A 15,681-nucleotide genomic window follows, 5' to 3' on the forward strand; every position below is an offset into this window, starting at 1 on the left:
TCGGGCTCATTCATTTCTTCATGTGACTTATTTTAGAGCTAAAGTCTCTTGTGACTGCATGTGATCACTGTGAGCTGAACAACACATGTGCATGACAGCTACCAGGTAAAGAAGGGCTTTATTTTTATTTTAGCCTGGGAAGATTGGTAAAATGAAATGAGGAACAATGAAATGTGCAGAAGTAATTACCTACTCTGCAACATACATGAAGAAAGATGTTTAGTACTGCTATGTGAATTAGGTGTTAGGGTAGAAAAATAGAACAGAGGAGGAGAGAATCGAACTAATTTCAGTGATTCATAGCCCATAATGCAGAAAGCAAAACATTTAATCTTTTAGAGAGATATCAGTGTAGGTAATGAATTCTTTAGCAAAATGCAAGCATGAAAAATATTAAAATGTACCTTCTATACAGCAAAAAAAAGGGTTACAAACATAGAGAAAAGACAAGTCTCAGATTTCAAGAAGATATTTATAGCATATATCTTCTTCCCAACAAATTGTCCTGGTTGGGACATATTTCAGCATTGCCTACACATCTATAAAAGAAGACACACACACACATACACACACAGACACACATATACACATACACACATACACACACACACATACACACATACACACACCACACACAAACAAGCAATTCCAGGAGAGGAAATCTCAGTGTCCACTGGCAATATAAATATGTGCTCAGCCATACTAACAACTAGGGAGAGCAAATTTAAATGAGATTGTTTTCTCCACTCACTTGATTAGCAAATACTGAAGTACTGACAGGACATAAGACACATTGGAACCTCTTTGGTGAAAAAGTTGATTGCTATAATCGTTCTATAGTCTATAGTTTCTCAGTAATATGTTTGGAGGTGAATATGCTCACTGACATAATTTCCCACTTATGTGCAGATACATAAAATGCAAATATACCAAAATACATACATACACACAACAGCACTTGCTGCACCACAGGTTAACGTAAGAAAACACTAAAAATTGGTACAATGCTCACAGACCGATGAACACATTTTATGTGAGTGACATTTGATGTTATACAAGAGAAGTAGATTACCTAGAGTTATAATTGTCAATGTTAATAAGTATGGAAAATATAGGGTTAAAGAAAATAAAAGCTAGTTTATTAATGATTCAATGATAATTATATAATTAAGGTATATAAAATAATATTGTATTTTTATAAGGGCATGAATATGTTATGACCATTCAAAACCACAGAAAGAGGAATGAAAAACAGCAAATACAAGATAGTGTTTGGGAGGGCACTGAGTTACAATTGAGGGAGTAAAAGGAGCTCAACCATCTGTACTGCTTTATTTTTTAAACTGAGAAAAGTTTCAGTAGTGCTGATTACTATTACTGTCACTACATCTTTGTACTTCTAAAATAATAAATGTTGCATTACAAAGACTGACTAGTGTCTGCTATGACTTGGATATGGTTTGAGTGTCCTGGAAAAGTTCAGATGTTGAAAACCTGGTCCACATGCAGCAGTGTTCTGAGTGTGTAGGAACTTTAAGAAGTAGGGTCTAGTGAATGGTCCTCAGTTCCATTGTGTGAGGGGGTGGGCAGGGCCCTTGAGGGAGATTTTGGAGTCCAGCCTCTCTTAATGTTACCACCTCCCATGTGCTCCCTGCCACCTGCCACTGCCATATAACGTGATGTGACTCAACCAAGAGGACTCTCATCAGAGCCAAGCCAAGACCAATGCCACGCCCTTGGTCCACCAACACTGTACCCCAAATAAATCTCTTTGTAAATTTAGCCTGCCTTGGGTATTTTTGGTAGTAATACAAAGTATTGGCTTATTACAATGAGTTTGGTAGGCTTTCTCCCATTCTATTCTACAGAATAGTTTGAGAAACAATGGAGTTAGTTCTTTAAAAGTCTGGTAAAATTCAGCACTGAATCCAACTTGTCTAGGCTTTTCATTGATGGAAGATGCTTAATTAATTCCTTAATTTCATTAGTAATTATAGATTATAGCTTTATATGGTTTTTGTTCTCTTGGTTCAATTTTGTTTGTCATATGCATCTAGAAATTAATCCATTTCTTATAAATTTTCTAATCTATTAGCATATAGGCTTTCAAAGTATTCCCTAATGATGAATTCCCTTGGTAATTGTTGTGATACTCCATTTTCATTTCTGAAGGATTCTGGTAAGTTGTAGTTTCATTTTCTTTTGATTCTAGGAATCTTTTTGCTCTCCCCATTATTTCTCCAGTGAACCACTGATCATCACCAAAAGTGAACTGTCCAGTCACCATTTGTTCAATAGTCTCTGCAGTTTCTCTTGTTCTTGATTTATAGTATTATTCCATTGTGATCTGGTAAAATACAGACTGTAATTTCAATTTTCTTGATTTCTTAAGACTTGTTTCATATCCTATTTTAGAGAAAGTTGCATGGGAAGCTGACAGGAATGTAAATTCTGTACTGTTTGAGGAATATTTTTTGATGTCTCTTAATTTCATTTTATCTATAGCATCATTTAATTCTGACTTTTCTTTGTTGATTTTTTTGTCTGGTTGACCTATCTGTTGGTGAGAGTAGGGTGTTAAAATCATCTAATATCATGACATTGGGGTCTATCTGAGCTTTTATGTCCAGTAGTGTTTGTTTTATGAAATTGGGTGTGCTGACATTCAGTGTATATTTGTGTTTGTATTTGCTATATACTCTTGATGGATTGTTCCCTTTATCAATATCTGACTTCACATTATACTGCAAAACCATAGTAATATAAACAGTATGGGACAGTCACAAAACATACACATAAACCAAACAAAAAAATAGAAGATGCAGAAATAAACTCACATAACTAATGCCATCAATTTAAATGGATCAAAGATCTTAAAGAAGACACAGGCATAGGCAATAACTTTCTGCATGGACTCTAATTGCTCAAGACATAAGAGCAAGACTTGACAAATGAGATTGTATTCCATTAAAAAAACTGCTTTGCAGCACAGGAAAAAATTATTAGGATGGCAGAAAATCTTTTCTAGCTATTCATTGGATAAAAGATTAATATCCAGAATGTATAAAGAGCTCAAAAAATTAAAAACCAAAAGGGAAATCCAAATAATAAATTAACAGATGAATTAAACAGACACTTCTCAAAAGAAGAAAAACAAATGGCTAATAAAACTAAAGGCATGTTCAGCATCCCTCTTCAGAAGGAAATGCAAATTAAAAAAGAAATTGAGATTCCATCTCATCCCAGTCAGAAGGGCAACCATCAAGAAAACAAACAACAATAAATACTGGCAAGGATGCAGTTAAAATGGACCCTTGGTATACTGTTGATGGGAATGTAAATTGGTGTAGCCACTATGGAAATTAGTATGGAGTTTTCTCAAGCATCTAAGCATAAAACTTATACCATTCCTGGACATATATCTGAAGGAATTTAAATCAGCATACATTAGAGATACCTGTTCACTCATGTTTATAGCAACACTACTCACAATCACAAAACTATGGCATCAGCCTAGACCCATCAACTGGTGAATAGATAATGGATATGTGGCATATATATGCAATGTAATATTTTTCATCCATAAAAAAGAATAAAATATTGTCACTTGCAGGAAAATGGATCGAGCTAGAGACCATCAGGTTAAGCAACATAAGCCAGACTGAAAAAGAAAAAATATAACATGCCCTCTCTCATATATGACCAAAGCAGATAAAAAGTGAATGAGATAAGAGTAAATTTGAATTGCTTATAGGGAGGAACCAACAAGAGGGGAAAGTGTGAAAAGAGAGTGTGACAGGTAGCAATAAAGACTAAAGTACATTACATGAATGTACAAAAAATATGAAACAGATAAAATGGTTTAAAAAGGGGGATGAGGAATAAGAAAGAGTAATAGAGGATATGAATATGATAAAAGCACATTATATGCATGTATAGAAATGTCACACAGAAACCCCTACATATAACTAATATGCACTAATAAAAAGAAAACTTTAAACTTCCTTTGACTCACTTGGAATACTGAATTTTAGAATACACTGATGTTGCATACTAAAATTTTCATTTTACTTCTATGATTTCAATTCATTCATAAATCAATAAAGAAACATCAGTACCAAACTCAAAAAATAATTTTGATAGTCAGGAGACTAACTTCATATGTGAGAAACCATTCTCTTTGCTTCAAATCCCAAGAAGATTCTCTTCAGATTGAATTAGTCTATCCAGGAATGAGAACATGTCTGCCCATTCATATGTCTCCAAGTTCTTTTAATTTTATTTCATTTCATTTTTTGTTCTTGAGGATTGAACTAAATCTAGAACCTTGCACATGCTAAGCAAACTACTGAGCTAGGGCCCCAACCCCTACCTTCAAATTCTTAACTGCACATTATTATTTCTTCAGATGTGGAAAAGATTTCAGAAACTCCCAAACTTCAGTTATTTTTCACAAAATCTAGGAATATTAGAATCAATATTCCTGTAAGAAGGATGTTATTATGCTGCTTATTACATAGCATCAGTCTCTCTCTTCTGCATTCCTAAAAACATCAGGCATACTACAGCATTAGCTGGGTTAAAATAAAGAAACCTGGTCACAGTAGTTTTCCTTTTGCCATGATAACAGCTGTTTTCTGCTGCAGAACAATTTCCTCCATTGAACATCCCTTTAAATGACTCATATCAAATTGCAAAAAAAATTATTTGTTACACAGTCTTATTCTAAAGATCTATTGTTTTTCTAAAATTACATTCAATTTTATTTTCTTAAATCATTAGGAAATCTAAATGAGTCCTATACCCAAATCAATGGCACTGTATTTACACATCCACTATTATATTTTCTATAATATTCAATAGTTTCTTACACAACACACTTGCCACAATTATTATTCAGATGCTTTTTTTCTTCTACCAATGAGTGGAGAAATTCATGCAATATTATTTGCATTCTGTAAACTCTAAGTGAAAATAATTAACTCCTGGTAGGTGATGGTGAACTACAAAATAAATACTTTGCAGAACACAGATATCATAACAATATGTGACACTATTTACTTGACACTCATTTAATTTCACTGTGTAAATGACATTTCCTCTCTAACATGATTTAGTGAATAGATGTCTAGCTACTGTGGCATTTGACATTTGGCCAACATTGACTATTAAGTGCTTTTCCTCTAAGTACAAGTAATTCAACATAAATAAATTATCCTGAGGACCAAGAACTCAAGGTTGGGGTAGCAGGCATTAGCAATGATATTGATTTTTCTAAGAGTAACTTTTCATAGCAGATTGTGGCAGGGTCAGTTTTAGCCTCATGTTGCCAGCTCATCCCAGCCTCTAACTTGGCTTCTCTCCAACATTTCCATCATCAGATCTGCAGATGGAGTAATAACAAAACCAACCTAGGCATAGTTGTGTGTACAACTGTGATGATCATTAAATGGCTGGGTGGGTCAGAGGTTCTGGGGCTGAGGGCTCAGACCTGAACTCCCCTCCTGGGACGAGAAAGTGTAATTGGCACAGCCTTGGAAACCTGGATATTCTGAGCTGCCATGAGAAATTTGGGGGATCGATGAAGCTTTAGAAAAGGGCTCTGTTTGGGATTAAGAAAGATACTTACAACTGGCACTCTTTTCTCCTACAAATGCATGAGAAAAAAAGCGGGCATGACTTTATGTAAATTTACTTATCCTTGTATGTAAATGACATGTTAAAACACATATTGCATACTAAATTAAGATAAATCATCCCAACTTGAATTTAAGAAAGTGCTGGGATAACTTCAGTCCAGGTTAATATGAGTGATTGAGTCATGTCTGATGGTACATGCCTGTAATCTTAGTTCTCTGGAAGCTGAGGAAAGAGGATCACAAGTTTCAGGGCAGCCCAGCCTACACTGTGAGATCTTATCTCAGAAAAAAGGAAAGAAAAAAATAAAAAGTTAGAAACTGAGAAAGAGCACATATATTCTGAATTATTTTTTAAATTTATGCATCCTCTTTGGTATCAAGATACACTATGCCTTAATTTAAATGTTTTAAAAGTCAAGAATATTGGTTGTTTTCCCCTTAAAGTTTCTTGTTCTTTCATACACCAAAGGACTTTATTTACTGATCAGTCTCACTGTTTATTTTTATACCATATGTCTCCCACTGTTCAATGAACATCTATGCTGCTTTCCCCAACTTCAAGCCAGTAGAATGGATGCAATGGATATTGCTAAAGCTAAGAATGTGTTTTCTGTAACCATGACTCAGTTTTAGAATTTTCTGTAGCAATGCCAGATGAAGAAAATGCTAGTCTAGCAAAGTCTCTCTTCATGACCAATACTATTATTAATTTATTACTCTTACCATAGGAAAAAGACCCACAACCATTTGAAGATCTTACTTAAAACAAGGTAGAAAACATAACAAGGAAAAGGTATCTACCACCTGATGCTAAAAAGTAAGGATTTACTGTTGGCAGATCATAACTGGAGGAGTATGATTCATGAGGCTGCAACAGCCAACCAATGCTTTCTTTGCAACATGGCACCAGACACTTTTATGTGCTGCATAAGGAGTGCCTTCAGCTGCAGGTGGGAGTGGAAGAAGGAGCTCAGAAGCTAGAAGCTGGGCAGAAGACAGAGGCTAGCTTGCTGATGAAAGTTGCCTTTCCCCTCTCAGCTGTTAAATTCACAAGTCCCTGTCCTAGAATTGAGCCTGAGGATTCTCAACTCCTGTCTCAGTGACCTCCATGAATATCTGCTGAATTTAACAAATAAACGACCTTTAAGCTGTGACCAGGTTTTCCCTGTGTAAACCCTCCCTCTTAAGAAGATTTCTCTCAGTTCAAAATTTTGTTTCATTTCCTGAATTGCCCTAAGGCACCTGCTAGCACCTTTTAGTCTGTGACTTTAGCGAAGAATTCATATTTGGCCTCTAGTGAGACACTTTTTTTTTCATTGGTATTTCTTTTTTATAGTTTTATTGTAGTGCATTCCTTTTTAAACTTTAATACACATGAAGGAGTATTTCATTGACAGTCCAAAACACAATTAAGTGTACATTAATAATATTTTTATATGATTAGCTCTAAAATTACCACTTTATCTCCTCAAATTGATTCTCAGTTCAACTCAGGGGTTCTTCCTGGCATACATGACAATACTCTAATGAAATTTCATCATTGATAATAAACCTTTGAAACACTTTCACATGATGATAAATGACACTATTTTAAAACCTAAATTCTTCCTCAGTTCTGTTTGTTTCTTCAAGCTTCCCATCCCAATCCAAATTTACCATCAAAGTCTAAAACATCCCTTCCAAAAGTATCATATCAACCTTCTAATGTCTATACCCCCCACAAGTGCCACCTTTTAAGTCATTTGAACAAAAGATATAATATTGACTTATATATTTCTGCTATCAATACAAAAAGATGCATTTTCCAAAAATCTCCTAAGGTAAAGTTTTTAAAACATGAGTCAGGTCAAACTCCACATCTCTAAGAATGTGGAATTCTATACAAATACTTTCCAAATATCCTTCAACATGAATTGGGAAATATGGTTTTAGGGTATCTTAGGATGTTTAGGAAGAACATTTTGCTGACATGAATCTCCAACATGCATAGCTCTGTACACCTATTTGGAGAAATGATTATGAAATCTTATATCATATAAAGCCTATGGTTAGAATAAATTTGTTCATTCATGGTTGTAAATGAACAATGCCAGCAACATACAACAGTTCAGTTTTTGTCATAAAATTCAAGGAGAACTCACAAGTTTCCTAAGATTTTTAAAACAAATTGTAAATGATAAGTGGCTTGAAACTATGTAAATTTACTTTTTGACAGTCCTGAAGACCAGAAGACTAAAATCAAGGCACTGACAAGCCGTATTTACTCCAGAGGTACTAGGGGAGAATCCTTCTGCTGTCTTTCCACTTTGGTGGTTGCTGGCACCTGGATGTTCCTTGGGATGGAGGTGCATCATTCCAGTCTCTGTTCCCATTGTCACAGGTCTTCTTCCTGTGTGAATCTCTGTGCCTTCCCATACCCTTCTCATAAGGACAACAGTCATTGGATTAAGGACCACACTAATGCAATATGAACCTCATTTTAACTTGAGTTCAAGTTGAAAGACCACATTTCCAAAGAAAAACAGCATATCATCCCAGATACCGGGATTTAGGACTTGAGCATATCTTTCTAGAGGATGAAATTCTATCCACTACAGATAGCTGAACTAGAAACGAAGACATTGAAGAGAAGAGATAAGGAGGTGTTTAGTCAGGGGGTGGGAATTGAGCCCAATATCCAGTCAGTTTGTCTAAATTATTCTTCTTATGAATCTGTCAAGAAAGAGAACAAGAAGGGGGAATACGTCTTTCCCAGTTGTGAGAGTTTGCACCAGTAAGAAGAGGGAGGAGGAGGGGAAATGGAGTAAGAGAGTGAATATTGTGCAAAAAATGTGTATACATGTATGTAAATGCAAAATTTATACCTTTTCAAACTGTTCCATGAATCAGTGGAGGGGATAAATTCAAGTATGGTACAGTTGATACATTTTAAGAACCTTTGGAAATGCCACAGTGTACCCCCACCCAGCACAACAATAAAGGAAAAATTTGATGACAAAGTGAAAAAATAAAAAAAAGGAAGTATTCTCATTATTATCTGGTTTGCATTACATCTTTACTTCTGCAGAAGTGTTATTTGAGAATATATATGTATGCAAGGGGAGATTTGGCCATACAAACTTAAAAAACATACTCGTATAATTGTTTTATTAGCTTATTGCAACTTCTTCTTTAGATACAGAGATAGGAAGGGAATAGTACAAACATGAACCCAAGTGTTCTAGTTGTAAGACAATCTTATTTTTATTCTGCATAAAGTCATTGATATCATAATTAATGTTCAGTACATCTAGTAAGATGGTGCACTGATTAAAATGTACTGTAAAGCAGCTAGGTTCCCTAATGTGTTAAATTTACTAAAGTGATGAGTTCTATCCCTTTAAAGCACTGCATATCAACATCTAAACTTTCTGTACAAGAGAACACACACTTATGCCTCAGTGATGCACTTGGATTTGAATTATTCTTCTGTGATTGACCCAGCCATCCAGATGGAAAAACAGAGCTTCAAGGATTTACATCTACCTTTATATCTCTGGTGAAATTCTACTTGTTTCTAAATAAGGCCAAATAATCTTGCAAATGACTTAGATGTATTAGTCTTTCTTCAATAAAAGTATAACGTGGTATGCTTGTTAAAATAGTAATTAGATTTTTATAAATGTCTTTTTATTAGATGTTAAAAACATGCACCAACCAAAAAAAGCCCTTATTAAATGAACAAACAACTTGTAAAGGAGATGCCTGGATTTTATCCCATTACCGAATTTTACCTTCTCAACTCCATTTAAAAGACTTGCTAGTAAAAGGCAAAGCCTTTCTTACGTGACGTTTACTGAGCTGTGAATACAAGGATGTAACTGCTGTGGGAGAGAGAAACAAGGCTGTTTACACTGAAGGCAGTGGTGCATGTCTACAAATTACACTTTGCTTTAGAAAAATTGTAGGCACCACATGAATTGCAAATATATATTTACTTGTTTATATTTTTGGGGGAGAGGTGTGTTTACTGGAGGATATCAGGGTCAGAAAACCAGAACCAGAGAAGTGGGGAAGGTCTTCATCACATAAAATAGAGGAAGAAGCATTTGGAAGAAGAAAAGCTAAGTCCATATCTTTTAACATGTGATTTTGCTAAAATGATCTCATATTACACATTGTGTTTGTATAACTGTTTTCCTTTCTTCACCTGCTACTTTTCTTTCCTTACCCTTCAATGGCACACTTTCAATACTGAACAAAACCAGTGTCAACAATCTGATGTGTGAATCTATAATTTTTTTCCAGCTTATAAAGTTGTGTGTTAATTTACACACAATCTCTGTCTCTGTCATATTTTATAAAAATAAACCATGTTTATGTCCATATGTGTGAATTCTGCATTTCTCAGTTGCTATTACATAGTAGAAATGCCCCCAATATAATCACTCTGGTTCTAATTCATTCCTCTTTTATTCTTCATTATAGCCCATGTGTACATATACAGTGGTTCCCCCCATCCTTGGTATTACTTCTTGTGATTTCATTTACCCATATACAACTGTGGTCCTAAAATATTAAATAGAAAATTTTAGAAATAAACAATTCATATGTTTTAAATATCTTATTGTTATAATTGTTCTACAATATGATTATTTATGGTTGTTAGTACCTTACTATGACTAAGTTATAAAGTAAGCTTTATCATAGGTATGTATTTATAGAAAATTTCTAGTATATATAGACTTGAGAACTACCCAATGGGGGTCTTGGAACATAATCCCAATGGATGGGAGGAGACTCCTCTATGTATTGAATACTAAATTCAAAGACATGAGTACCTGTTCTACAACAAATTTTGCTTTCTGAGATCTAGTACATGAAATGGAGAATAAAGGAAGCACATGAGCAATTTGTGGAAATTTTGGTCACAGCACTCAACTAAATAGCCTGTTTTTACTTTGTAAAATATACACTATCCAGAATGTTTAATTTGGCCAAAATATGCTCATAAACAAAAAAAATTGAATGAGCTATATAAATTACAAATTTATTGCAGAAACAATTCCACAGTAACATATTACAATGAAAACATAAGACATATAAAAATCTTTCTTTAATGAGCAACTGAGAAATAAGCTCTTGGGAAATTCATTAGCCATGAGTTCATTTCAATCTACTATAAGCAAAAGTCGAAAGGTTTTTGAAAGAACTGATGCTACAGAAAGTCAGCCAGTAAGTCATCACACTGTGTCATGAATGTGTTTCTCCTGATATCTAAATATTCTTGTTTTTTTAATTAGATAATAAGAAAAACTCAGAATGAAAACTTAGAGAAGTGTAAAAATATGCGTGACTGTGTGCGTATTTGTGTGTGTAAAGAGATAGAAGTTTGATAAATGTTTTAAAATCCTTTAAAACATACAATTGATCAAAATTTCCCCTGAATTGCCTAATACTAACTGTGTAAACAGCCATGTAAAAAATTTCAGGGGAATTCACATCACACATGAGTTGTCTGGGTACATGTGCTATCCTATACCTATTTTTTGCATCTGTCTTGTCTTCTCAATGGGATTTCATATGTCAGCCTGTCTTCAGGCAAGGAAAACATAATGAAAATTAATTTTCTTCTTATTTTCACTACAAAACTAAAGTTAATATTAAGCTCAGTTTCAGTTTAACTCTAAACAGTTTCTTTTAAAACAAATATATATTTAAAAGTTATGTATATGTATGTATACATCCTTTCTATTTAGATGATAGCTAGCTGAGAGATGATAGATAGACAGACAGATCGATAGATAGATAGATGTTTATAGAGAATATAGAGTCATATGTATTATTCATTCCTGTAAAGATTCACAATCTTCTTTGCAGTCAGTTGGTACACATCAAAAATAAGTAAAAGGAATGAGTTTGTTATTTCTAAACCACAGGGATTCTGTTCTCAATCTCTAGGCTGTTGAGATTTGAATTCTGGTTGTAGATCAAGGGGATGTCTGCTTTATGCATTGACTCATGGTGCCATAGCAATCAGGGCAATAACTCTTTCACACATACATAAATAATTTGCCTGACCATTTGCTGTCATTTGAAATGCATCATTCCTTGCATCATCCCCTAAATGCAGATTCTCCTCATCACCTAATTTTCTTCCCTAAATTGCTCTGTAGTTACTCTGTTTTACCACACTCCCTTGGTCATTTGACAGGATCTGAGGGATTCTGCCTTTTCCATTTCTTAGGGGAACTCTCTCTCCAATCACAGCATTGCTTGAGGATATTGATTTCACTCAGTCCATGCTAGAGGAGGCTGCTCATTCTACCACTCTGTGACAGGTGGTATATTAGCATTCTCTTTGTTTCCAAATACTAATTTCAGATCATTATTCTATTTTACAAAAAACCTTGATACTTTCACAGTTATACCAATAAGAGCATACTTTATCACTAGAAATCATGTTTATTGACCATATCATGGTGTTTTCCTTCTATCTTTTGAGAATTTTGGCGCATAGTTCATTACCTTCCTGTCATGTCATCACCTTGGTTAACCTACACCAAATATTTGGTATTTTAAAATCTAATACATCCATGTACACCACTAGATCCATCAGCCTCTTATCTATTAGACAATGTAGGATTTTGCCAGAACAAAACTAATCCACCATTGAAATAACAATTTGTTCACTATGGCATCCAAAGTCCTGGTTCTCTTTCTCTTACAACCAAGTCATCTCTTCAGTCTCAAATGCACTTTTGATTCTGGGACTCCCTCTCCCCTCCTCATATGGGCATCCTGAACTCATGTTCCTCAAATAACTTGGGCAACATGATCTATTCCTCTAGTCAGTCTTTCCTGAAGAACATAAATATGTTTCCATGGTTTATACAATCCCAACTACCAATAAAGTATTTAAAAACCAGACCCATTCAAACATTAGGCTGCAAGCAATTGCAAATCCTGAGCTCTGTGAAGGAAATTTCTGCAACTTTGCTGAAAGAAAATACTAAGAATTAAAAACTCTAGTCCAGGCTGTGTCTTCAAGTAGATCCCTGTATTTATTTTCTCTTTCACTAATCAGTTATTTCCACTCCATTATGGAGGGTTTTTAGCTTGGTGTTTAAGAACAGAGAGTGAGCAAGTAGAAATTCCCTAAGTCATGGAACTTGTACTCCAATAAAACATAAAAACAATAAGCCTAATAGATAATGATATACTATAATATGTTAGAAGTGATAAATTCAAAATAAAATCAGAGCAAAACAAGAGGTATTGAGACTACTAAGGGAGACATAATGGTGCAATCAATCTCAAGTACTGTAACATTTCCTAAATTCTTGTAAAAGGAAGAGGGGAAAGCATTCCAGGGCCAGAATACAGATGATGCAATGGCCATGAAGAGCGTGCCCTGGAGGCTTTGTATAAGGAAACTGAAAAGATTGATAAATGACTGAAGCCAGTTAGACTGGAATAGAAGTTGAGAACATGGAATTCGTGACTGTAGGAAAATACAGCAGTTACAACGTTAAGAGATGGCATTAAGCCAGATGATGCAAGATCATTATGTAACTACCACACTCCTCTGAGAGAAATGAAGGGTCCTGCATGGTTTCCTGCAGGTGCATAGTATGATGGCAGGTTTTTTCAGGATAACTCTGACTGCTATGCTGAAAACATCTTGGATATATAATAGTCTGAGTGACCTAACTGGGAGCAGCAATGATATAAAGTCTATTTCAATAATTAAAGCAAGGGCTATGATAGTTCTGGCTAGAGTAAAAACAGAGGAGGTTAAGCAGAAGTGACAGGACACTTTGTGTTTTGAATGAAGACCATAAAGATACCCATACAGATGGAAATCAGGTGAGGAAGGAAAAGGGAACTTAGCAATGACTCCTGTGGGGCTGTATTTCTCTCAAACACAGCTGGTTCCTCTGGCATGTCTACCTTGACAGTCTGTGAAGGCTTTCATGGACTTTTTTTACCTTGTTGTTCAGTGGCTCCCAGTGAAGGACTTGGTTTGAAAATTCCCTTTTGTTAATGGAAACAGACTAGGCTGGACCACTGTCAATGCATGATGCCCTTTGATGGCATGTCATCTCAATTTACATTGGGAAGTACCACTTAGAACGTGTGGCTCAGTTAAACATGGAACAGGAGAAGTACCAATTTAACTCAGTCCTAATTATCTTTGTTATTTGGTATGTATCTATAATGAAATTTGCTTATATATATGCATGCATATATGTGTGCATGCTTATCTAAACATGTATATACATACCTACATATGCACATACATACACACGTGTATATGTACATTTTTAAATGGCTACTTAAATGGAAGTTGCTCTGAATATTCCACTGCAGTCAATTTTTTATTTTTAAAATATTTGGTATGATATTCATAGCCACTTTTTGAAAGCACCAATAATTTAAATAAAACAATAAACAAGATTGGCTCTTCCATACAAACTCAGAGAATTTTAAAATAATTCTATCATTGGTACCAATAATAGAAAAGTAAAGTAAAATTATTCCCAGAACTTGTGATAATAAGTTAATAAGGTGATAAGATAATAAGATAATAAGGTTAGCTTAAGCTAAACTTAAACTTGTGAAAGCAAGCATGGTCTTTAAGAGAATATAGTTTGATTTTTAGCACTTCAAGTTTTAATAGCAAGGGATGAGACCCATTTGAACTGGACCAATCTATTCTTTCTCAGATGGAAGACTCATTGATCTATTTTGGCAATGAGACGTATAATGAGGTAGAGAAAGACTCACAAAACTCAGAGCTTTGAAGCTTATGCAGCTGCATAGTAATGACTGCATCTGTTATGTTTTGCCTAGAGTTTTTTCTGTCTGTAGAAAGTTGCATAACCACTGTCAAGAGATTTAAAAGGCTTCCATTAATTTGCAATGGCAGCAATTAGTAAGAATGGTGCTCAGCCAGCTAGATCTCAAGCTGTCAGTGTCTGGCCATTTTTATTTAGAGTTTTTTTAATTTAAAATTGCATTATGTTTGTTAGAAGCATTAATTAATAGATATATACATACATATGTGAACAAATTTGAGGGAGAAATACTTTCTAAATGCTAAGAATATTTTAAATAATATTTGAAGTCTCCAAATTAAACCCATGTCATATATAAATGACCTTGTAAGGGCAGAAAGGATATCTCAAATCACACATTAGAAATATTTAAGAGATAAAAATGCATTAGAGATGAACTGGCTGAAGTCATAGAATGAGCGAATCACAGGGCTCAGTTGTCAGAAGATCAGGGCTAAAAGTCTTGCTTTGTTAGTAATGTGTTACAATAAACAAATCTATTTTCTGTATAGTCATCAGGTTTTCATCTGACAGGTTATGAAGTTAAATTACAAAATACTTTTATATCACCCTTCTTTTTCTCAATAATTAAATAGGTAACACAAAAAAATGACTGTATGTTTTAGCTTATCATATTCCTAAGACTCTTGATCTATCTATTCCAACACTGATAACAGTGATGAAATGATTATATAAAAATATCATAAAAACTTAACATATTCCTTTCTTTCTGTCACCCTGCAATGTTGAGAAAGGGCATTCTGAGCTCAGGGTGTTAGAATTGGTGGATAGCTTAATAACCAGCAGAAACGTGCAATAATAGAAATCTAAACTTAAAAGACAGGTAAAACAAGAACAAGTTTATCTCTTTTATATAGCCAGAAGCCTGGAGCTAGGTTGTTCTTGGAATGAGGTCAGTGCTAAAGAACACTGGGTTCTAAGTCAGAGTCCAGGTCTTTGTAATTCTCCACTGCCACACCAACCAAGGAAAAATAAATAAAAAGAAAGGACACTCAGGTCAGGAAAACAGAGGGTTTTTTAGTAACCTCCAGACCTGTGTCATTCAGCAGTTTGCAGTTAGAAGGAAGGTATATTTTTTTCAATTATCTATAATAGAATCTGGGAAATGAGAATGAGTTGAAACAGTTTGGATAAACTGTTTACAGGTGCCACAAGGGAGGATCAATGTGCATCTGGGAAGAGAATAAAATGAATTAATTATA

The 15,681-nt window shown here is 34.6% G+C and overlaps 1 long non-coding RNA gene across 13 annotated transcripts in view; it reads right to left on the reverse strand.

Annotated features, from left to right (window-relative positions):
- LOC141422445 (uncharacterized) overlaps positions 1–15,681 on the reverse strand; it is a 178,865-nt gene that overhangs the window by 48,570 nt on the left and 114,614 nt on the right. The window lies entirely within an intron of this gene.

Source organism: Castor canadensis, chromosome 4, assembly GCF_047511655.1.
Source record: "Castor canadensis chromosome 4, mCasCan1.hap1v2, whole genome shotgun sequence".
Lineage (NCBI taxonomy): Eukaryota > Metazoa > Chordata > Mammalia > Rodentia > Castoridae > Castor > Castor canadensis.